Raw genomic sequence first — 26,648 nt, forward strand, 5'->3', positions numbered from 1 at the left:
ACTGAGCTGGGGGTAATGTTACACTCCTGTAGCTCATGTTAACAACACAGCCTGTGGTAGTGACCATCAGAAGAACTGAGCTGGGGGTAACGTTACACTCCTGTAGCTCATGTTAACAACACAGCCTGTGGTAGTGACCATCAGAAGAACTGAGCTGGGGTAATGTTACACTCCTACACCTCATGTTAACAACACAGCCTGTGGTAGTGACCATCAGAAGAACTGAGCTGGGGTTAATGTTATAGTCCTGTAGCTGATGTTAACAACACAGCCTGTGGTAGTGACTGACCATCACAAGAACTAAGCTGGGGGTAATGTTACACTCCTGTAGCTCATGTTAACAACACAGCCTGTGGTAGTGACCATCACAAGAACTGAGCTGGGGGTAATGTTACACTCCTACACCTCATGTTTACACCGCCTGTGGTAGCTACCATCAGAAGAACTGAGCTGGGGTAATGTTACACTCCTACAGCTCATGTTAACAACACAGCCTGTGGTAGTGACTGACTATCAGAAGAACTGAGCTGGGGGTAATGTTACGCTCCTACAGCTCATGTTAACAACACAGCCTATGGTACTGACCATCAGAAGAACTGAGCTGGGGGTAATGTTACACTCCTACAGCTCATGTTAGCAACACAGCCTGTGGTAGTGACCATCAGAAGAACTGAGCTGGGGTTAATGGTATAGTCCTGTAGCTGATGTTAACAACACAGCCTGTGGTAGTGACTGACTATCAGAAGAACTGAGCTGGGGGTAATGTTACACTCCTGTAGCTCATGTTAAGAACACAGATTGTGGTTAGGACCATCACAAGAACTGAGCTGGGGGTAATGTTACACTCCTACACCTCATGTTAACAACACAGCCTGTGGTAGTGACCATCAGAAGAACTGAGCTGGGGGTAATGTTACACTCCTACACCTCATGTTTACACAGCCTGTGGTAGTGACCATCAGAAGAACTGAGCTGGGGTAATGTTACACTCCTACAGCTCATTTTAGCAACACAGCCTGTGGTAGTGACCAGCAGAAGAACTGAGCTGGGGGTAATGTTACCCTCCTACAGCTCATGTTAAAAACACAGCCTGTGGTAGTGACCATCAGAAGAACTGAGTTGGGGTTAATGTTATGCTCCTACAGCTCATGTTAACAACACAGCCTGTGGTAGTGACCATCAGAAGAACTGAGCTGGGGTTAATGTTATACTCCTGTAGCTCATGTTAACAACACAGCCTTTGGTAGTGACCATCAGAAGAACTGAGCTGGGGTAATGTTACACTCCTACACCTCATGTTAACAACACAGCCTGTGGTAGTGACCATCAGAAGAACTGAGCTTGGGATAATGTTACGCTCCTACAGCTCATGTTAACAACACAGCCTCTGGTAGTGACCATCACAAGAACTGAGCTGCGGGTAATGTTACACTCCTACAGCTCATGTTAACAACACAGCCTGTGGTAGTGACCATCACAAGAACTAAGCTGGGGGTAATGTTACACTCCTGTAGCTCATGTTAACAACACAGCCTGTGGTAGTGACCATCACAAGAACTGAGCTGGGGGTAATGTTACACTCCTACAGCTCATGTTAACAACACAGCCTGTGGTAGTGACCATCACAAGAACTAAGCTGGGGGTAATGTTACACTCCTGTAGCTCATGTTAACAACACAGCCTGTCGTATTGACCATCACAAGAACTGAGCTGGGGTTAATGTTACACTCCTGTAGCTCATGTTAACAACACAGCCTGTGGTAGTGATCATCAGAAGAACTGAGCTGGGGGTAATGTTACACTCCTGTAGCTCATGTTAACAACACAGCCTGTGGTAGTGACCATCAGAAGAACTGAGCTGGGGGTAACGTTACACTCCTGTAGCTCATGTTAACAACACAGCCTGTGGTAGTGACCATCAGAAGAACTGAGCTGGGGTAATGTTACACTCCTACACCTCATGTTAACAACACAGCCTGTGGTAGTGACCATCAGAAGAACTGAGCTGGGGTTAATGTTATAGTCCTGTAGCTGATGTTAACAACACAGCCTGTGGTAGTGACTGACCATCACAAGAACTAAGCTGGGGGTAATGTTACACTCCTGTAGCTCATGTTAACAACACAGCCTGTGGTAGTGACCATCACAAGAACTGAGCTGGGGGTAATGTTACACTCCTACACCTCATGTTTACACCGCCTGTGGTAGCTACCATCAGAAGAACTGAGCTGGGGTAATGTTACACTCCTACAGCTCATGTTAACAACACAGCCTGTGGTAGTGACTGACTATCAGAAGAACTGAGCTGGGGGTAATGTTACGCTCCTACAGCTCATGTTAACAACACAGCCTATGGTACTGACCATCAGAAGAACTGAGCTGGGGGTAATGTTACACTCCTACAGCTCATGTTAGCAACACAGCCTGTGGTAGTGACCATCAGAAGAACTGAGCTGGGGTTAATGGTATAGTCCTGTAGCTGATGTTAACAACACAGCCTGTGGTAGTGACTGACTATCAGAAGAACTGAGCTGGGGGTAATGTTACACTCCTGTAGCTCATGTTAAGAACACAGATTGTGGTTAGGACCATCACAAGAACTGAGCTGGGGGTAATGTTACACTCCTACACCTCATGTTAACAACACAGCCTGTGGTAGTGACCATCAGAAGAACTGAGCTGGGGGTAATGTTACACTCCTACACCTCATGTTTACACAGCCTGTGGTAGTGACCATCAGAAGAACTGAGCTGGGGTAATGTTACACTCCTACAGCTCATTTTAGCAACACAGCCTGTGGTAGTGACCAGCAGAAGAACTGAGCTGGGGGTAATGTTACCCTCCTACAGCTCATGTTAAAAACACAGCCTGTGGTAGTGACCATCAGAAGAACTGAGTTGGGGTTAATGTTATGCTCCTACAGCTCATGTTAACAACACAGCCTGTGGTAGTGACCATCTGAAGAACTGAGCTGGGGTTAATGTTATACTCCTGTAGCTCATGTTAACAACACAGCCTGTGGTAGTGACCATCAGAAGAACTGAGCTGGGGTAATGTTACACTCCTACACCTCATGTTAACAACACAGCCTGTGGTAGTGACCATCAGAAGAACTGAGCTTGGGATAATGTTACGCTCCTACAGCTCATGTTAACAACACAGCCTCTGGTAGTGACCATCACAAGAACTGAGCTGCGGGTAATGTTACACTCCTACAGCTCATGTTAACAACACAGCCTGTGGTAGTGACCATCACAAGAACTAAGCTGGGGGTAATGTTACACTCCTGTAGCTCATGTTAACAACACAGCCTGTGGTAGTGACCATCACAAGAACTGAGCTGGGGGTAATGTTACACTCCTACAGCTCATGTTAACAACACAGCCTGTGGTAGTGACCATCACAAGAACTAAGCTGGGGGTAATGTTACACTCCTGTAGCTCATGTTAACAACACAGCCTGTCGTATTGACCATCACAAGAACTGAGCTGGGGTTAATGTTACACTCCTGTAGCTCATGTTAACAACACAGCCTGTGGTAGTGATCATCAGAAGAACTGAGCTGGGGGTAATGTTACACTCCTGTAGCTCATGTTAACAACACAGCCTGTGGTAGTGACCATCAGAAGAACTGAGCTGGGGGTAACGTTACACTCCTGTAGCTCATGTTAACAACACAGCCTGTGGTAGTGACCATCAGAAGAACTGAGCTGGGGTAATGTTACACTCCTACACCTCATGTTAACAACACAGCCTGTGGTAGTGACCATCAGAAGAACTGAGCTGGGGTTAATGTTATAGTCCTGTAGCTGATGTTAACAACACAGCCTGTGGTAGTGACTGACCATCACAAGAACTAAGCTGGGGGTAATGTTACACTCCTGTAGCTCATGTTAACAACACAGCCTGTGGTAGTGACCATCACAAGAACTGAGCTGGGGGTAATGTTACACTCCTACACCTCATGTTTACACCGCCTGTGGTAGCTACCATCAGAAGAACTGAGCTGGGGTAATGTTACACTCCTACAGCTCATGTTAACAACACAGCCTGTGGTAGTGACTGACTATCAGAAGAACTGAGCTGGGGGTAATGTTACGCTCCTACAGCTCATGTTAACAACACAGCCTATGGTACTGACCATCAGAAGAACTGAGCTGGGGGTAATGTTACACTCCTACAGCTCATGTTAGCAACACAGCCTGTGGTAGTGACCATCAGAAGAACTGAGCTGGGGTTAATGGTATAGTCCTGTAGCTGATGTTAACAACACAGCCTGTGGTAGTGACTGACTATCAGAAGAACTGAGCTGGGGGTAATGTTACACTCCTGTAGCTCATGTTAACAACACAGATTGTGGTTAGGACCATCACAAGAACTGAGCTGGGGGTAATGTTACACTCCTACACCTCATGTTAACAACACAGCCTGTGGTAGTGACCATCAGAAGAACTGAGCTGGGGGTAATGTTACACTCCTACACCTCATGTTTACACAGCCTGTGGTAGTGACCATCAGAAGAACTGAGCTGGGGTAATGTTACACTCCTACAGCTCATTTTAGCAACACAGCCTGTGGTAGTGACCAGCAGAAGAACTGAGCTGGGGGTAATGTTACCCTCCTACAGCTCATGTTAAAAACACAGCCTGTGGTAGTGACCATCAGAAGAACTGAGTTGGGGTTAATGTTATGCTCCTACAGCTCATGTTAACAACACAGCCTGTGGTAGTGACCATCAGAAGAACTGAGCTGGGGTTAATGTTATACTCCTGTAGCTCATGTTAACAACACAGCCTGTGGTAGTGACCATCAGAAGAACTGAGCTGGGGTAATGTTACACTCCTACACCTCATGTTAACAACACAGCCTGTGGTAGTGACCATCAGAAGAACTGAGCTTGGGATAATGTTACGCTCCTACAGCTCATGTTAACAACACAGCCTCTGGTAGTGACCATCACAAGAACTGAGCTGCGGGTAATGTTACACTCCTACAGCTCATGTTAACAACACAGCCTGTGGTAGTGACCATCACAAGAACTAAGCTGGGGGTAATGTTACACTCCTGTAGCTCATGTTAACAACACAGCCTGTGGTAGTGACCATCACAAGAACTGAGCTGGGGGTAATGTTACACTCCTACAGCTCATGTTAACAACACAGCCTGTGGTAGTGACCATCACAAGAACTAAGCTGGGGGTAATGTTACACTCCTGTAGCTCATGTTAACAACACAGCCTGTCGTATTGACCATCACAAGAACTGAGCTGGGGTTAATGTTACACTCCTGTAGCTCATGTTAACAACACAGCCTGTGGTAGTGATCATCAGAAGAACTGAGCTGGGGGTAATGTTACACTCCTGTAGCTCATGTTAACAACACAGCCTGTGGTAGTGACCATCAGAAGAACTGAGCTGGGGGTAACGTTACACTCCTGTAGCTCATGTTAACAACACAGCCTGTGGTAGTGACCATCAGAAGAACTGAGCTGGGGTAATGTTACACTCCTACACCTCATGTTAACAACACAGCCTGTGGTAGTGACCATCAGAAGAACTGAGCTGGGGTTAATGTTATAGTCCTGTAGCTGATGTTAACAACACAGCCTGTGGTAGTGACTGACCATCACAAGAACTAAGCTGGGGGTAATGTTACACTCCTGTAGCTCATGTTAACAACACAGCCTGTGGTAGTGACCATCACAAGAACTGAGCTGGGGGTAATGTTACACTCCTACACCTCATGTTTACACCGACTGTGGTAGCTACCATCAGAAGAACTGAGCTGGGGTAATGTTACACTCCTACAGCTCATGTTAACAACACAGCCTGTGGTAGTGACTGACTATCAGAAGAACTGAGCTGGGGGTAATGTTACGCTCCTACAGCTCATGTTAACAACACAGCCTATGGTACTGACCATCAGAAGAACTGAGCTGGGGGTAATGTTACACTCCTACAGCTCATGTTAGCAACACAGCCTGTGGTAGTGACCATCAGAAGAACTGAGCTGGGGTTAATGGTATAGTCCTGTAGCTGATGTTAACAACACAGCCTGTGGTAGTGACTGACTATCAGAAGAACTGAGCTGGGGGTAATGTTACACTCCTGTAGCTCATGTTAACAACACAGATTGTGGTTAGGACCATCACAAGAACTGAGCTGGGGGTAATGTTACACTCCTACACCTCATGTTAACAACACAGCCTGTGGTAGTGACCATCAGAAGAACTGAGCTGGGGGTAATGTTACACTCCTACACCTCATGTTTACACAGCCTGTGGTAGTGACCATCAGAAGAACTGAGCTGGGGTAATGTTACACTCCTACAGCTCATTTTAGCAACACAGCCTGTGGTAGTGACCAGCAGAAGAACTGAGCTGGGGGTAATGTTACCCTCCTACAGCTCATGTTAAAAACACAGCCTGTGGTAGTGACCATCAGAAGAACTGAGTTGGGGTTAATGTTATGCTCCTACAGCTCATGTTAACAACACAGCCTGTGGTAGTGACCATCAGAAGAACTGAGCTGGGGTTAATGTTATACTCCTGTAGCTCATGTTAACAACACAGCCTGTGGTAGTGACCATCAGAAGAACTGAGCTGGGGTAATGTTACACTCCTACACCTCATGTTAACAACACAGCCTGTGGTAGTGACCATCAGAAGAACTGAGCTTGGGATAATGTTACGCTCCTACAGCTCATGTTAACAACACAGCCTCTGGTAGTGACCATCACAAGAACTGAGCTGCGGGTACTGTTACACTCCTACAGCTCATGTTAACAACACAGCCTGTGGTAGTGACCATCACAAGAACTAAACTGGGGGTAATGTTACACTCCTGTAGCTCATGTTAACAACACAGCCTGTGGTAGTGACCATCAAAAGAACTGAGCTGGGGTTAATGTTAAGCTCCTACAGCTCATGTTAACAACACAGCCTGTGGAAGTGACCATCAGAAGAACTGAGCTGGGGTTAATGTTATACTCCTGTAGCTCATGTTAACAACACATTCTGTGGTAGTGACTGACCATCAGAAGAACTGAGCTGGGGGTAATGTTACGCTCATGTAGCTCATGATAACAACACAGCCTGTGGTAGTGACCATCACAAGAACTGAGCTGGGGGTAATGTTACACTCCTACAGCACATGTTAACAACACATTCTGTGGTAGTGACCATCACAAGAACTGAGCTGGGGGTAATGTTACACTCCTACAGCTCATGTTAACAACACAGCCTGTGGTAGTGACCATCACAAGAACTAAGCTGGGGGTAATGTTACACTCCTGTAGCTCATGTTAACAACACAGCCTGTCGTATTGACCATCACAAGAACTGAGCTGGGGTTAATGTTACACTCCTGTAGCTCATGTTAACAACACAGCCTGTGGTAGTGATCATCAGAAGAACTGAGCTGGGGTTAATGTTATACTCCTGTAGCTCATGTTAACAACACAGCCTGTGGTAGTGACTGACCATCACAAGAACTGAGCTGGGGGTAATGTTACACTCCTGTAGCTCATGTTAACAACACAGCCTGTGGTAGTGACCATCACAAGAACTGAGCTGGGGGTAATGTTACACTCCTACACCTCATGTTAACAACACAGCCTGTGGTAGTGACCATCAGAAGAACTGAGCTGGGGGTAATGTTACACTCCTTCACCTCATGTTAACACAGCCTGTGGTAGTGACCATCAGATGAACTGAGCTGGGGTAATGTTATACTCCTACACCTCATGTTAACAACACAGCCTGTGGTAGTGACCATCAGAAGAACTGAGCTGGGGCTAATGTTACACTCCTACACCTCATGTTAACACAGCCTGTGGTAGTGACCATCAGAAGAACTGAGCTGGTGTAATGTTACACTCCTACAGCTCATGTTAACAACACAGCCTGTGGTAGTGACTGACTATCAGAAGAACTGTGCTGGGGGTAATGTTACGCTCCTACAGCTCATGTTAACAACACAGCATGTGGTACTGACCATCAGAAGAACTGAGCTGGGGGTAATGTTACACTCCTACAGCTCATGTTAACAACACAGCCTGTGGTAGTGACCAGCAGAAGAACTGAGCTGGGGTTAATGTTACGCTCCTACAGCTCATGTTAACAACACAGCCTGTGGTAGTGACCATCAGAAGAACTGAGCTGGGGTTAATGTTATACTCCTGTAGCTCATGTTAACAACACAGCCTGTGGTAGTGACCATCAGAAGAACTGAGCTGGGGGTAATGTTACACTCCTTTAGCTCATGTTAACAACACAGTCTGTGGTAGTGACCATCAGAAGAACTGAGCTGGGGGTAATGTTACACTCCTACACCTCATGTTAACAACACAGCCTGTGGTAGTGACCATCAGAAGAACTGAGCTTGGGATAATGTTACGCTCCTACAGCTCATGTTAACAACACAGCCTGTGGTAGTGACCATCACAAGAACTGAGCTGGGGGTAATGTTACACTCCTACAGCTCATGTTAACAACACAGCCTGTGGTAGTGACTGACTATCAGAAGAACTGACCTGGGGGTAATGTTACACTCCTACAGCTCATGTTAACAACACAGCCTGTGGTAGTGACCAGCAGAAGAACTGAGCTTGGGGTAATGTTACCCTCGTACAGCTCATGTTAAAAACACAGCCTGTGGTAGTGACCATCAGAAGAACTGAGCTGGGGTTAATGTTACGCTCCTACAGCTCATGTTAACAACACAGCCTGTGGTAGTGATCATCAGAAGAACTGAGCTGGGGTTAATGTTATACTGCTGTAGCTCATGTTAACAACACAGCCTGTGGTAGTGACCATCAGAAGAACTGAGCTGGGGTAATGTTACACTCCTACACCTCATGTTAACAACATAGCCTGTGGTAGTGACCATCAGAAGAACTGAGCTGGGGGTAATGTTACACTCCTGTAGCTCATGTTAACAACACAGCCTGTGGTAGTGACTGACCATCAGAAGAACTGAGCTGGGGGTAATGTTACGCTCCTGTAGCTCATGATAACAACACAGCCTGTGGTAGTGACCATCACAAGAACTGAGCTGGGGGTAATGTTACACTCCTACAGCACATGTTAACAACACATTCTGTGGTAGTGACCATCACAAGAACTGAGCTGGGGGTAATGTTACACTCCTACAGCTCATGTTAACAACACAGCCTGTGGTAGTGACCATCACAAGAACTAAGCTGGGGGTAATGTTACACTCCTGTAGCTCATGTTAACAACACAGCCTGTCGTATTGACCATCACAAGAACTGAGCTGGGGTTAATGTTACACTCCTGTAGCTCATGTTAACAACACAGCCTGTGGTAGTGACCATCAGAAGAACTGAGCTGGGGTTAATGTTATACTCCTGTAGCTCATGTTAACAACACAGCCTGTGGTAGTGACTGACCATCACAAGAACTGAGCTGGGGGTAATGTTACACTCCTGTAGCTCATGTTAACAACACAGCCTGTGGTAGTGACCATCACAAGAACTGAGCTGGGGGTAATGTTACACTCCTACACCTCATGTTAACAACACAGCCTGTGGTAGTGACCATCAGAAGAACTGAGCTGGGGGTAATGTTACACTCCTACACCTCATGTTAACACAGCCTGTGGTAGTGACCATCAGAAGAACTGAGCTGGGGTTAATGTTACGCTCCTACAGCTCATGTTAACAACACAGCCTGTGGTACTGACCATCAGAAGAACTGAACTGGGGGTAATGTTACACTCCTGTAGCTCATGTTAACAACACAGCCTGTGGTAGTGACCATCACAAGAACTGAGCTGGGGGTAATGTTACACTCCTACACCTCATGTTAACAACACAGCCTGTGGTAGTGACCATCAGAAGAACTGAGCTGGGGGTAATGTTACACTCCTACACCTCATGTTAACAACACAGCCTGTGGTAGTGACCATCAGAAGAACTGAGCTGGGGGTAATGTTACACTCCTACACCTCATGTTAACACAGCCTGTGGTAGTGACCATCAGATGAACTGAGCTGGGGTAATGTTACACTCCTACAGCTCATGTTAACAACACAGCCTCTGGTAGTGACCATCACAAGAACTGAGCTGGGGTAATGTTACACTCCTACACCTCATGTTAACAACACAGCCTGTGGTAGTGACCATCAGAAGAACTGAGCTGGGGTTAATGTTATACTCCTGTAGCTCATGTTAACAACAAAGCCTGTGGTAGTGACTGACCATCACAAGAACTGAGCTGGGGGTAATGTTACACTCCTGTAGCTCATGTTAACAACACAGCCTGTGGTAGTGACCATCACAAGAACTGAGCTGGGGGTAATGTTACACTCCTACACCTCATGTTAACAACACAGCCTGTGGTAGTGACCATCAGAAGAACTGAGCTGGGGGTAATGTTACACTCCTACACCTCATGTTAACACAGCCTGTGGTAGTGATCATCAGAAGAACTGAGCTGGGGTTAATGTTATACTGCTGTAGCTCATGTTAACAACACAGCCTGTGGTAGTGACCATCAGAAGAACTGAGCTGGGGTAATGTTACACTCCTACACCTCATGTTAACAACACAGCCTGTGGTAGTGACCATCAGAAGAACTGAGCTGGGGGTAATGTTACACTCCTGTAGCTCATGATAACAACACAGCCTGTGGTAGTGACCATCACAAGAACTGAGCTGGGGGTAATGTTACACTCCTACAGCACATGTTAACAACACATTCTGTGGTAGTGACCATCACAAGAACTGAGCTGGGGGTAATGTTACACTCCTACAGCTCATGTTAACAACACAGCCTGTCGTATTGACCATCACAAGAACTGAGCTGGGGTTAATGTTACACTCCTGTAGCTCATGTTAACAACACAGCCTGTGGTAGTGACTGACCATCACAAGAACTGAGCTGGGGGTAATGTTACACTCCTGTAGCTCATGTTAACAACACAGCCTGTGGTAGTGACCATCACAAGAACTGAGCTGGGGGTAATGTTACACTCCTACACCTCATGTTAACAACACAGCCTGTGGTAGTGACCATCAGAAGAACTGAGCTGGGGGTAATGTTATACTCCTGTAGCTCATGTTAACAACACAGCCTGTGGTAGTGACTGACCATCACAAGAACTGAGCTGGGGGTAATGTTACACTCCTGTAGCTCATGTTAACAACACAGCCTGTGGTAGTGACCATCACAAGAACTGAGCTGGGGGTAATGTTACACTCCTACACCTCATGTTAACAACACAGCCTGTGGTAGTGACCATCAGAAGAACTGAGCTGGGGGTAATGTTACACTCCTACACCTCATGTTAACACAGCCTCTGGTAGTGACCATCACAACAACTGAGCTGGGGTAATGTTACACTCCTACACCGCATGTTAACAACACAGCCTGTGATAGTGACCATCAGAAGAACTGAGCTGGGGTTAATGTTATACTCCTGTAGCTCATGTTAACAACACAGCCTGTGGTATTGACTGACCATCACAAGAACTGAGCTGGGGGTAACGTTACACTCCTGTAGCTCATGTTAACAACACAGCCTGTGGTAGTGACCATCAGAAGAACTGAGCTGGGGTAATGTTACACTCCTACACCTCATGTTAACAACACAGCCTGTGGTAGTGACCATCAGAAGAACTGAGCTGGGGTTAATGTTATACTCCTGTAGCTGATGTTAACAACACAGCCTGTGGTAGTGACTGACCATCACAAGAACTAAGCTGGGGGTAATGTTACACTCCTACACCTCATGTTTACACCGCCTGTGGTAGCTACCATCAGAAGAACTGAGCTGGGGTAATGTTACACTCCTACAGCTCATGTTAACAACACAGCCTGTGGTAGTGACTGACTATCAGAAGAACTGAGCTGGGGGTAATGTTACGCTCCTACAGCTCATGTTAACAACACAGCCTGTGGTACTGACCATCAGAAGAACTGAGCTGGGGTTAATGGTATAGTCCTGTAGCTGATGTTAACAACACAGCCTGTGGTAGTGACTGACTATCAGAAGAACTGAGTTGGGGGTAATGTTACACTCCTGTAGCTCATGTTAACAACACAGATTGTGGTTAGGACCATCACAAGAACTGAGCTGGGGGTAATGTTACACTCCTACACCTCATGTTAACAACACAGCCTGTGGTAGTGACCATCAGAAGAACTGAGCTGGGGGTAATGTTACACTCCTACACCTCATGTTTACACAGCCTGTGGTAGTGACCATCAGAAGAACTGAGCTGGGGTAATGTTACACTCCTACAGCTCATTTTAGCAACACAGCCTGTGGTAGTGACCAGCAGAAGAACTGAGCTGGGGGTAATGTTACCCTCCTACAGCTCATGTTAAAAACACAGCCTGTGGTAGTGACCATCAGAAGAACTGAGTTGGGGTTAATGTTATGCTCCTACAGCTCATGTTAACAACACAGCCTGTGGTAGTGACCATCAGAAGAACTGAGCTGGGGTTAATGTTATACTCCTGTAGCTCATGTTAACAACACAGCCTGTGGTAGTGACCATCAGAAGAACTGAGCTGGGGTAATGTTACACTCCTACACCTCATGTTAACAACACAGCCTGTGGTAGTGACCATCAGAAGAACTGAGCTTGGGATAATGTTACGCTCCTACAGCTCATGTTAACAACACAGCCTCTGGTAGTGACCATCACAAGAACTGAGCTGCGGGTAATGATTCACTCCTACAGCTCATGTTAACAACACAGCCTGTGGTAGTGACCATCACAAGAACTAAGCTGGGGGTAATGTTACACTCCTGTAGCTCATGTTAACAACACAGCCTGTGGTAGTGACCATCACAAGAACTGAGCTGGGGTTAATGTTACGCTCCTACAGCTCATGTTAACAACACAGCCTGTGGAAGTGACCATCAGAAGAACTGAGCTGGGGTTAATGTTATACTCCTGTAGCTCATGTTAACAACACATTCTGTGGTAGTGACTGACCATCAGAAGAACTGAGCTGGGGGTAATGTTACGCTCCTATAGCTCATGATAACAACACAGCCTGTGGTAGTGACCATCACAAGAACTGAGCTGGGGGTAATGTTACACTCCTACAGCACATGTTAACAACACAGCCTGTCGTATTGACCATCACAAGAACTGAGCTGGGGGTAATGTTACACTCCTACAGCTCATGTTAACAACACAGCCTGTGGTAGTGACCATCACAAGAACTAAGCTGGGGGTAATGTTATACTCCTGTAGCTCATGTTAACAACACAGCCTGTGGTAGTGACTGACCATCACAAGAACTGAGCTGGGGGTAATGTTACACTCCTGTAGCTCATGTTAACAACACAGCCTGTGGTAGTGACCATCACAAGAACTGAGCTGGGGGTAATGTTACACTCCTACACCTCATGTTAACAACACAGCCTGTGGTAGTGACCATCAGAAGAACTGAGCTGGGGGTAATGTTACACTCCTACACCTCATGTTAACACAGCCTGTGGTAGTGACCATCAGATGAACTGAGCTGGGGTAATGTTACACTCCTACACCTCATGTTAACAACACAGCCTGTGGTAGTGACCATCAGAAGAACTGAGCTGGGGCTAATGTTACACTCCTACACCTCATGTTAATACAGCCTGTGGTAGTGACCATCAGATGAACTGAGCTGGTGTAATGTTACACTCCTACAGCTCATGTTAACAACACAGCCTGTGGTAGTGACCAGCAGAAGAACTGAGCTTGGGGTAATGTTACCCTCGTACAGCTCATGTTAAAAACACAGCCTGTGGTAGTGACCATCAGAAGAACTGAGCTGGGGTTAATGTTACGCTCCTACAGCTCATGTTAACAACACAGCCTGTGGTAGTGATCATCAGAAGAACTGAGCTGGGGTTAATGTTATACTGCTGTAGCTCATGTTAACAACACAGCCTGTGGTAGTGACCATCAGAAGAACTGAGCTGGGGTAATGTTACACTCCTACACCTCATGTTAACAACACAGCCTGTGGTAGTGACCATCAGAAGAACTGAGCTGGGGGTAATGTTACACTCCTGTAGCTCATGTTAACAACACAGCCTGTGGTAGTGACTGACCATCAGAAGAACTGAGCTGGGGGTAATGTTACGCTCCTGTAGCTCATGATAACAACACAGCCTGTGGTAGTGACCATCACAAGAACTGAGCTGGGGGTAATGTTACACTCCTACAGCACATGTTAACAACACATTCTGTGGTAGTGACCATCACAAGAACTGAGCTGGGGGTAATGTTACACTCCTACAGCTCATGTTAACAACACAGCCTGTGGTAGTGACCATCACAAGAACTAAGCTGGGGGTAATGTTACACTCCTGTAGCTCATGTTAACAACACAGCCTGTCGTATTGACCATCACAAGAACTGAGCTGGGGTTAATGTTACACTCCTGTAGCTCATGTTAACAACACAGCCTGTGGTAGTGACCATCAGAAGAACTGAGCTGGGGTTAATGTTATACTCCTGTAGCTCATGTTAACAACACAGCCTGTGGTAGTGACTGACCATCACAAGAACTGAGCTGGGGGTAATGTTACACTCCTGTAGCTCATGTTAACAACACAGCCTGTGGTAGTGACCATCACAAGAACTGAGCTGGGGGTAATGTTACACTCCTACACCTCATGTTAACAACACAGCCTGTGGTAGTGACCATCAGAAGAACTGAGCTGGGGGTAATGTTACACTCCTACACCTCATGTTAACACAGCCTGTGGTAGTGACCATCAGAAGAACTGAGCTGGGGTGATGTTACACTCCTACAGCAAATGTTAACAACACAGCCTGTGGTAGTGACTGACTATCAGAAGAACTGAGCTGGGGGTAATGTTACGCTCCTACAGCTCATGTTAACAACACAGCATGTGGTACTGACCATCAGAAGAACTGAGCTGGGGGTAATGTTACACTCCTGTAGCTCTTGTTAACAACACAGCCTGTGGTAGTGACCATCACAAGAACTGAGCTGGGGGTAATGTTACACTCCTACACCTCATGTTAACAACACAGCCTGTGGTAGTGACCATCACAAGAACTGAGCTGGGGGTAATGTTACACTCCTGTAGCTCATGTTAACAACACAGCCTGTCGTATTGACCATCACAAGAACTGAGCTGGGGTTAATGTTACACTCCTGTAGCTCATGTTAACAACACAGCCTGTGGTAGTGACCATCAGAAGAACTGAGCTGGGGTTAATGTTATACTCCTGTAGCTCATGTTAACAACACAGCCTGTGGTAGTGACTGACCATCACAAGAACTGAGCTGGGGGTAATGTTACACTCCTGTAGCTCATGTTAACAACACAGCCTGTGGTAGTGACCATCACAAGAACTGAGCTGGGGGTAATGTTACACTCCTACACCTCATGTTAACAACACAGCCTGTGGTAGTGACCATCAGAAGAACTGAGCTGGGGGTAATGTTACACTCCTACACCTCATGTTAACACAGCCTGTGGTAGTGACCATCAGAAGAACTGAGCTGGGGTGATGTTACACTCCTACAGCTCATGTTAACAACACAGCCTGTGGTAGTGACTAACTATCAGAAGAACTGAGCTGGGGGTAATGTTACGCTCCTACAGCTCATGTTAACAACACAGCCTTTGGTACTGACCATCAGAAGAACTGAGCTGGGGGTAATGTTACACTCCTGTAGCTCATGTTAACAACACAGCCTGTGGTAGTGACCATCACAAGAACTGAGCTGGGGGTAATGTTACACTCCTACACCTCATGTTAACAACACAGCCTGTGGTAGTGACCATCAGAAGAACTGAGCTGGGGGTAATGTTACACTCCTACACCTCATGTTAACACAGCCTGTGGTAGTGACCATCAGATGAACTGAGCTGGGGTAATGTTACACTCCTACAGCTCATGTTAACAACACAGCCTGTGGTAGTGACCATCACAAGAACTGAGCTGGGGTAATGTTACACTCCTACACCTCATGTTAACAACACAGCCTGTGGTAGTGACCATCAGAAGAACTGAGCTGGGGTTAATTTTATACTCCTGTAGCTCATGTTAACAACACAGCCTGTGGTAGTGACTGACCATCACAAGAACTGAGCTGGGGGTAATGTTACACTCCTGTAGCTCATGTTAACAACACAGCCTGTGGTAGTGACCATCACAAGAACTGAGCTGGGGGTAATGTTACACTCCTACACCTCATGTTAACAACACAGCCTGTGGTAGTGACCATCAGAAGAACTGAGCTGGGGGTAATGTTACACTCCTACACCTCATGTTAACACAGCCTGTGGTAGTGACCATCAGAAGAACTGAGCTGGGGTAATGTTACACTCCTACAGCTCATGTTAACAACATAGCCTGTGGTAGTGACTGACTATCAGAAGAACTGAGCTGGGGGTAATGTTACGCTCCTACAGCTCATGTTAACAACACAGCATGTGGTACTGACCATCAGAAGAACTGAGCTGGGGGTAATGTTACACTCCTGTAGCTCTTGTTAACAACACAGCCTGTGGTAGTGACCATCACAAGAACTGAGCTGGGGGTAATGTTACACTCCTACACCTCATGTTAACAACACAGCCTGTGGTAGTGACCATCACAAGAACTGAGCTGGGGGTAATGTTACACTCCTACACCTCATGTTAACACAGCCTTTGGTAGTGACCATCAGATGAACTGAGCTGGGGTAATGTTACACTCCTACAGCTCATGTTAACAACACAGCCTCTGGTAGTGACCATCACAAGAACTGAGCTGGGGTAATGTTACACTCCTACACCTCATGTTAACAACACAGCCTGTGGTAGTGACCATCAGAAGAACTGAGCTTGGGATAATGTTACGCTCCTACAGCTCATGTTAACAACACAGCCTCTGGTAGTGACTGACCATCAGAAGAACTGAGCTGGGGGTAATGTTACGCTCCTGTAGCTCATGATAACAACACAGCCTGTGGTAGTGACCATCAGAAGAACTGAGCTTGGGATAATGTTACGCTCCTACAGCTCATGTTAACAACACAGCCTGTGGTAGTGACCATCACAAGAACTGAGCTGGGGGTAATGTTAAACTCCTACAGCTCATGTTAACAACACAGCCTGTGGTAGTGACTGACTATCAGAAGAACTGAGCTGGGGGTAATGTTACGCTCCTACAGCTCATGTTAACAACACAGCCTTTGGTACTGACCATCAGAAGAACTGAGCTGGGGGTAATGTTACACTCCTGTAGCTCATGTTAACAACACAGCCTGTGGTAGTGACCATCACAAGAACTGAGCTGGGGGTAATGTTACACTCCTACACCTCATGTTAACAACACAGCCTGTGGTAGTGACCATCAGAAGAACTGAGCTGGGGGTAATGTTACACTCCTACACCTCATGTTAACACAGCCTGTGGTAGTGACCATCAGATGAACTGAGCTGGGGTAATGTTACACTCCTACAGCTCATGTTAACAACACAGCCTGTGGTAGTGACCATCACAAGAACTGAGCTGGGGTAATGTTACACTCCTACACCTCATGTTAACAACACAGCCTGTGGTAGTGACCATCAGAAGAACTGAGCTGGGGTTAATGTTATACTCCTGTAGCTCATGTTAACAACACAGCCTGTGGTAGTGACTGACCATCACAAGAACTGAGCTGGGGGTAATGTTACACTCCTGTAGCTCATGTTAACAACACAGCCTGTGGTAGTGACCATCACAAGAACTGAGCTGGGGGTAATGTTACACTCCTACACCTCATGTTAACAACACAGCCTGTGGTAGTGACCATCAGAAGAACTGAGCTGGGGGTAATGTTACACTCCTACACCTCATGTTAACACAGCCTGTGGTAGTGACCATCAGAAGAACTGAGCTGGGGTAATGTTACACTCCTACAGCTCATGTTAACAACATAGCCTGTGGTAGTGACTGACTATCAGAAGAACTGAGCTGGGGGTAATGTTACGCTCCTACAGCTCATGTTAACAACACAGCATGTGGTACTGACCATCAGAAGAACTGAGCTGGGGGTAATGTTACACTCCTGTAGCTCTTGTTAACAACACAGCCTGTGGTAGTGACCATCACAAGAACTGAGCTGGGGGTAATGTTACACTCCTACACCTCATGTTAACAACACAGCCTGTGGTAGTGACCATCACAAGAACTGAGCTGGGGGTAATGTTACACTCCTACACCTCATGTTAACACAGCCTTTGGTAGTGACCATCAGATGAACTGAGCTGGGGTAATGTTACACTCCTACAGCTCATGTTAACAACACAGCCTCTGGTAGTGACCATCACAAGAACTGAGCTGGGGTAATGTTACACTCCTACACCTCATGTTAACAACACAGCCTGTGGTAGTGACCATCAGAAGAACTGAGCTTGGGATAATGTTACGCTCCTACAGCTCATGTTAACAACACAGCCTCTGGTAGTGACTGACCATCAGAAGAACTGAGCTGGGGGTAATGTTACGCTCCTGTAGCTCATGATAACAACACAGCCTGTGGTAGTGACCATCAGAAGAACTGAGCTTGGGATAATGTTACGCTCCTACAGCTCATGTTAACAACACAGCCTGTGGTAGTGACCATCACAAGAACTGAGCTGGGGGTAATGTTAAACTCCTACAGCTCATGTTAACAACACAGCCTGTGGTAGTGACTGACTATCAGAAGAACTGAGCTGGGGGTAATGTTACGCTCCTACAGCTCATGTTAACAACACAGCCTGTGGTAGTGACTGACTATCAGAAGAACTGACCTGGGGGTAATGTTACACTCCTACAGCTCATGTTAACAACACAGCCTGTGGTAGTGACCAGCAGAAGAACTAAGCTGGGGGTAATGTTACACTCCTGTAGCTCATGATAACAACACAGCCTGTGGTAGTGACCATCACAAGAACTGAGCTGGGGGTAATGTTACACTCCTACAGCACATGTTAACAACACATTCTATGGTAGTGACAATCACAAGAACTGAGCTGGGGGTAATGTTACACTCCTACAGCTCATGTTAACAACACAGACTGTGGTAGTGACCATCACAAGAACTAAGCTGGGGGTAATGTTACACTCCTGTAGCTCATGTTAACAACACAGCCTGTCGTATTGACCATCACAAGAACTGAGCTGGGGTTAATGTTACACTCCTGTAGCTCATGTTAACAACACAGCCTGTGGTAGTGATCATCAGAAGAACTGAGCTGGGGTTAATGTTATACTCCTGTAGCTCATGTTAACAACACAGCCTGTGGTAGTGACTGACCATCACAAGAACTGAGCTGGGGGTAATGTTACACTCCTGTAGCTCATGTTAACAACACAGCCTGTGGTAGTGACCATCACAAGAACTGAGCTGGGGGTAATGTTACACTCCTACAGCTCATGTTAACAACATAGCCTGTGGTAGTGACTGACTATCAGAAGAACTGAGCTGGGGGTAATGTTACGCTCCTACAGCTCATGTTAACAACACAGCATGTGGTACTGACCATCAGAAGAACTGAGCTGGGGGTAATGTTACACTCCTGTAGCTCTTGTTAACAACACAGCCTGTGGTAGTGACCATCACAAGAACTGAGCTGGGGGTAATGTTACACTCCTACACCTCATGTTAACAACACAGCCTGTGGTAGTGACCATCAGAAGAACTGAGCTGGGGGTAATGTTACACTCCTACACCTCATGTTAACACAGCCTTTGGTAGTGACCATCAGATGAACTGAGCTGGGGTAATGTTACACTCCTACATTTCATGTTAACAACACAGCCTCTGGTAGTGACCATCACAAGAACTGAGCTGGGGTAATGTTACACTCCTACACCTCATGTTAACAACACAGCCTGTGGTAGTGACCATCAGAAGAACTGAGCTTGGGATAATGTTACGCTCCTACAGCTCATGTTAACAACACAGCCTCTGGTAGTGACTGACCATCAGAAGAACTGAGCTGGGGGTAATGTTACGCTCCTGTAGCTCATGATAACAACACAGCCTGTGGTAGTGACCATCAGATGAACTGAGCTTGGGATAATGTTACGCTCCTACAGCTCATGTTAACAACACAGCCTGTGGTAGTGACCATCACAAGAACTGAGCTGGGGGTAATGTTACACTCCTACAGCTCATGTTAACAACACAGCCTGTGGTAGTGACTGACTATCAGAAGAACTGAGCTGGGGGTAATGTTACGCTCCTACAGCTCATGTTAACAACACAGCCTGTGGTAGTGACTGACTATCAGAAGAACTGACCTGGGGGTAATGTTACACTCCTACAGCTCATGTTAACAACACAGCCTGTGGTAGTGACCAGCAGAAGAACTAAGCTGGGGGTAATGTTACACTCCTGTAGCTCATGATAACAACACAGCCTGTGGTAGTGACCATCACAAGAACTGAGCTGGGGGTAATGTTACACTCCTACAGCACATGTTAACAACACATTCTATGGTAGTGACAATCACAAGAACTGAGCTGGGGGTAATGTTACACTCCTACAGCTCATGTTAACAACACAGCCTGTGGTAGTGACCATCACAAGAACTAAGCTGGGGGTAATGTTACACTCCTGTAGCTCATGTTAACAACACAGCCTGTCGTATTGACCATCACAAGAACTGAGCTGGGGTTAATGTTACACTCCTGTAGCTCATGTTAACAACACAGCCTGTGGTAGTGATCATCAGAAGAACTGAGCTGGGGTTAATGTTATACTCCTGTAGCTCATGTTAACAACACAGCCTGTGGTAGTGACTGACCATCACAAGAACTGAGCTGGGGGTAATGTTACACTCCTGTAGCTCATGTTAACAACACAGCCTGTGGTAGTGACCATCACAAGAACTGAGCTGGGGGTAATGTTACACTCCTACACCTCATGTTAACAACACAGCTTGTGGTAGTGACCATCAGAAGAACTGAGCTGGGGGTAATGTTACACTCCTACACCTCATGTTAACACAGCCTGTGGTAGTGACCATCAGATGAACTGAGCTGGGGTAATGTTAACCTCCTACACCTCATGTTAACAACACAGCATGTGGTAGTGACCATCAGAAGAACTGAGCTGGGGCTAATGTTACACTCCTACACCTCATGTTAACAAAGCCTGTGGTAGTGACCATCAGAAGAACTGAGCTGGTGTAATGTTACACTCCTACAGCTCATGTTAACAACACAGCCTGTGGTAGTGACTGACTATCAGAAGAACTGTGCTGGGGGTAATGTTACGCTCCTACAGCTCATGTTAACAACACAGCCTGTGGTACTGACCATCAGAAGAACTGAGCTGGGGGTAATGTTACACTCCTACAGCTCATGTTAACAACACAGCCTGTGGTAGTGACCAGCAGAAGAACTGAGCTGGGGTTAATGTTACGCTCCTACAGCTCATGTTAACAACACAGCCTGTGGTAGTGACCATCAGAAGAACTGAGCTGGGGGTAATGTTACACTCCTACACCTCATGTTAACAACACAGCCTGTGGTAGTGACCATCAGAAGAACTGAGCTTGGGATAATGTTACGCTCCTACAGCTCATGTTAACAACACAGCCTGTGGTAGTGACCATCACAAGAACTGAGCTGGGGGTAATGTTACACTCCTACAGCTCATGTTAACAACACAGCCTGTGGTAGTGACTGACTATCAGAAGAACTGAGCTGGGGGTAATGTTACGCTCCTACAGCTCATGTTAACAACACAGCCTGTGGTAGTGACTGACTATCAGAAGAACTGACCTGGGGGTAATGTTACACTCCTACAGCTCATGTTAACAACACAGCCTGTGGTAGTGACCAGCAGAAGAACTGAGCTTGGGGTAATGTTACCCTCCTACAGCTCATGTTAAAAACACAGCCTGTGGTAGTGACCATCAGAAGAACTGAGCTGGGGTTAATGTTACGCTCCTACAGCTCATGTTAACAACACAGCCTGTGGCAGTGATCATCAGAAGAACTGAGCTGGGGTTAATGTTATACTGCTGTAGCTCATGTTAACAACACAGCCTGTGGTAGTGACCATCAGAAGAACTGAGCTGGGGTAATGTTACACTCCTACACCTCATGTTAACAACACAGCCTGTGGTAGTGACCATCAGAAGAACTGAGCTGGGGGTAATGTTACACTCCTGTAGCTCATGTTAACAACACAGCCTGTGGTAGTGACTGACCATCAGAAGAACTGAGCTGGGGGTAATGTTACGCTCCTGTAGCTCATGATAACAACACAGCCTGTGGTAGTGACCATCACAAGAACTGAGCTGGGGGTAATGTTACACTCCTACAGCACATGTTAACAACACATTCTGTGGTAGTGACCATCACAAGAACTGAGCTGGGGGTAATGTTACACTCCTACAGCTCATGTTAACAACACAGCCTGTGGTAGTGACCATCACAAGAACTAAGCTGGGGGTAATGTTACACTCCTGTAGCTCATGTTAACAACACAGCCTGTCGTATTGACCATCACAAGAACTGAGCTGGGGTTAATGTTACACTCCTCTAGCTCATGTTAACAACACAGCCTGTGGTAGTGACCATCAGAAGAACTGAGCTGGGGTTAATGTTATACTCCTGTAGCTCATGTTAACAACACAGCCTGTGGTAGTGACTGACCATCACAAGAACTGAGCTGGGGGTAATGTTACACTCCTGTAGCTCATGTTAACAACACAGCCTGTGGTAGTGACCATCACAAGAACTGAGCTGGGGGTAATGTTACACTCCTACACCTCATGTTAACAACACATTCTGTGGTAGTGACCATCAGAAGAACTGAGCTGGGGGTAATGTTACACTCCTACACCTCATGTTAACACAGCCTGTGGTAGTGACCATCAGAAGAACTGAGCTGGGGTAATGTTACACTCCTACAGCTCATGTTAACAACACAGCCTGTGGTACTGACCATCAGAAGAACTGAGCTGGGGGTAATGTTACACTCCTGTAGCTCATGTTAACAACACAGCCTGTGGTAGTGACCATCACAAGAACTGAGCTGGGGGTAATGTTACACTCCTACACCTCATGTTAACACAGCCTGTGGTAGTGACCATCAGAAGAACTGAGCTGGGGTAATGTTACACTCCTACAGCTCATGTTAACAACACAGCCTGTGGTAGTGACTGACTATCAGAAGAACTGAGCTGGGGGTAATGTTACGCTCCTACAGCTCATGTTAACAACACAGCCTGTGGTACTGACCATCAGAAGAACTGAGCTGGGGGTAATGTTACACTCCTGTAGCTCTTGTTAACAACACAGCCTGTGGTAGTGACCATCACAAGAACTGAGCTGGGGGTAATGTTACACTCCTACACCTCATGTTAACAACACAGCCTGTGGTAGTGACCATCAGAAGAACTGAGCTGGGGGTAATGTTACACTCCTACACCTCATGTTAACACAGCCTTTGGTAGTGACCATCAGATGAACTGAGCTGGGGTAATGTTACACTCCTACAGCTCATGTTAACAACACAGCCTCTGGTAGTGACCATCACAAGAACTGAGCTGGGGTAATGTTACACTCCTACACCTCATGTTAACAACACAGCCTGTGGTAGTGACCATCAGAAGAACTGAGCTTGGGATAATGTTACGCTCCTACAGCTCATGTTAACAACACAGCCTCTGGTAGTGACTGACCATCAGAAGAACTGAGCTGGGGGTAATGTTACGCTCCTGTAGCTCATGATAACAACACAGCCTGTGGTAGTGACCATCACAAGAACTGAGCTGGGGGTAATGTTACACTCCTACAGCACATGTTAACAACACATTCTGTGGTAGTGACCATCACAAGAACTGAGCTGGGGGTAATGTTACACTCCTACAGCTCATGTTAACAACACAGCCTGTGGTAGTGACCATCACAAGAACTAAGCTGGGGGTAATGTTACACTCCTGTAGCTCATGTTAACAACACAGCCTGTCGTATTGACCATCACAAGAACTGAGCTGGGGTTAATGTTACACTCCTGTAGCTCATGTTAACAACACAGCCTGTGGTAGTGACCATCAGAAGAACTGAGCTGGGGGTAATGTTACACTCCTGTAGCTCATGTTAACAACACAGCCTGTGGTAGTGACCATCACAAGAACTGAGCTGGGGGTAATGTTACACTCCTACACCTCATGTTAACAACACAGCCTGTGGTAGTGACCATCAGAAGAACTGAGCTGGGGTTAATGTTACGCACCTACACCTCATGTTAACACAGCCTGTGGTAGTGACCATCAGAAGAACTGAGCTGGGGCTAATGTTATACTCCTACAGCTCATGTTAACAACACAGCCTTTGGTAGTGACCAGCAGAAGAACTGAGCTGGGGTTAATGTTACGCTCCTACAGCTCATGTTAACAACACAGCCTGTGGTAGTGACCATCAGAAGAACTGAGCTGGGGGTAATGTTACACTCTTTTAGCTCATGTTAACAACACAGTCTGTGGTAGTGACCATCAGAAGAACTGAGCTGGGGGTAATGTTACACTCCTACACCTCATGTTAACAACACAGCCTGTGGTAGTGACCATCAGAAGAACTGAGCTTGGGATAATGTTACGCTCCTACAGCTCATGTTAACAACACAGCCTGTGGTAGTGACCATCACAAGAACTGAGCTGGGGGTAATGTTACACTCCTACAGCTCATGTTAACAACACAGCCTGTGGTAGTGACTGACTATCAGAAGAACTGAGCTGGGGGTAATGTTACGCTCCTACAGCTCATGTTAACAACACAGCCTGTGGTAGTGACTGACTATCAGAAGAACTGACCTGGGGGTAATGTTACACTCCTACAGCTCATGTTAACAACACAGCCTGTGGTAGTGACCAGCAGAAGAACTGAGCTTGGGGTAATGTTACCCTCCTACAGCTCATGTTAAAAACACAGCCTGTGGTAGTGACCATCAGAAGAACTGAGCTGGGGTTAATGTTACGCTCCTACAGCTCATGTTAACAACACAGCCTGTGGTAGTGATCATCAGAAGAACTGAGCTGGGGTTAATGTTATACTGCTGTAGCTCATGTTAACAACACAGCCTGTGGTAGTGACCATCAGAAGAACTGAGCTGGGGTAATGTTACACTCCTACACCTCATGTTAACAACACAGCCTGTGGTAGTGACCATCAGAAGAACTGAGCTGGGGGTAATGTTACACTCCTGTAGCTCATGTTAACAACACAGCCTGTGGTAGTGACTGACCATCAGAAGAACTGAGCTGGGGGTAATGTTACGCTCCTGTAGCTCATGATAACAACACAGCCTGTGGTAGTGACCATCACAAGAACTGAGCTGGGGGTAATGTTACACTCCTACAGCACATGTTAACAACACATTCTGTGGTAGTGACCATCACAAGAACTGAGCTGGGGGTAATGTTACACTCCTACAGCTCATGTTAACAACACAGCCTGTGGTAGTGACCATCACAAGAACTAAGCTGGGGGTAATGTTACACTCCTGTAGCTCATGTTAACAACACAGCCTGTCGTATTGACCATCACAAGAATTGAGCTGGGGTTAATGTTACACTCCTCTAGCTCATGTTAACAACACAGCCTGTGGTAGTGACCATCAGAAGAACTGAGCTGGGGTTAATGTTATACTCCTGTAGCTCATGTTAACAACACAGCCTGTGGTAGTGACTGACCATCACAAGAACTGAGCTGGGGGTAATGTTACACTCCTGTAGCTCATGTTAACAACACAGCCTGTGGTAGTGACCATCACAAGAACTGAGCTGGGGGTAATGTTACACTCCTACACCTCATGTTAACAACACAGCCTGTGGTAGTGACCATCAGAAGAACTGAGCTGGGGGTAATGTTACACTCCTACACCTCATGTTAACACAGCCTGTGGTAGTGACCATCAGAAGAACTGAGCTGGGGTAATGTTACACTCCTACAGCTCATGTTAACAACACAGCCTGTGGTACTGACCATCAGAAGAACTGAGCTGGGGGTAATGTTACACTCCTGTAGCTCATGTTAACAACACAGCCTGTGGTAGTGACCATCACAAGAACTGAGCTGGGGGTAATGTTACACTCCTACACCTCATGTTAACAACACAGCCTGTGGTAGTGACCATCAGAAGAACTGAGCTGGGGGTAATGTTACACTCCTACACCTCATGTTAACACAGCCTGTGGTAGTGACCATCAGATGAACTGAGCTGGGGTAATGTTACACTCCTACAGCTCATGTTAACAACACAGCCTCTGGTAGTGACCATCTGAAGAACTGAGCTGGGGGTAACGTTACACTCCTGTAGCTCATGTTAACAACACAGCCTGTGGTAGTGACCATCAGAAGAACTGAGCTGGGGTTAATGTTATACTCCTGTAGCTCATGTTAACAACACAGCCTGTGGTAGTGACTGACCATCACAAGAACTGAGCTGGGGGTAATGTTACACTCCTGTAGCTCATGTTAACAACACAGCCTGTGGTAGTGACCATCACAAGAACTGAGCTGGGGGTAATGTTACACTTCTACACCTCATGTTAACAACACAGCCTGTGGTAGTGACCATCAGAAGAACTGAGCTGGGGGTAATGTTACACTCCTACACCTCATGTTAACACAGCCTGTGGTAGTGACCATCAGAAGAACTGAGCT

This window comes from Lampris incognitus, chromosome 2, assembly GCF_029633865.1.
Source record: "Lampris incognitus isolate fLamInc1 chromosome 2, fLamInc1.hap2, whole genome shotgun sequence".
NCBI classification, from domain to species: domain Eukaryota; kingdom Metazoa; phylum Chordata; class Actinopteri; order Lampriformes; family Lampridae; genus Lampris; species Lampris incognitus.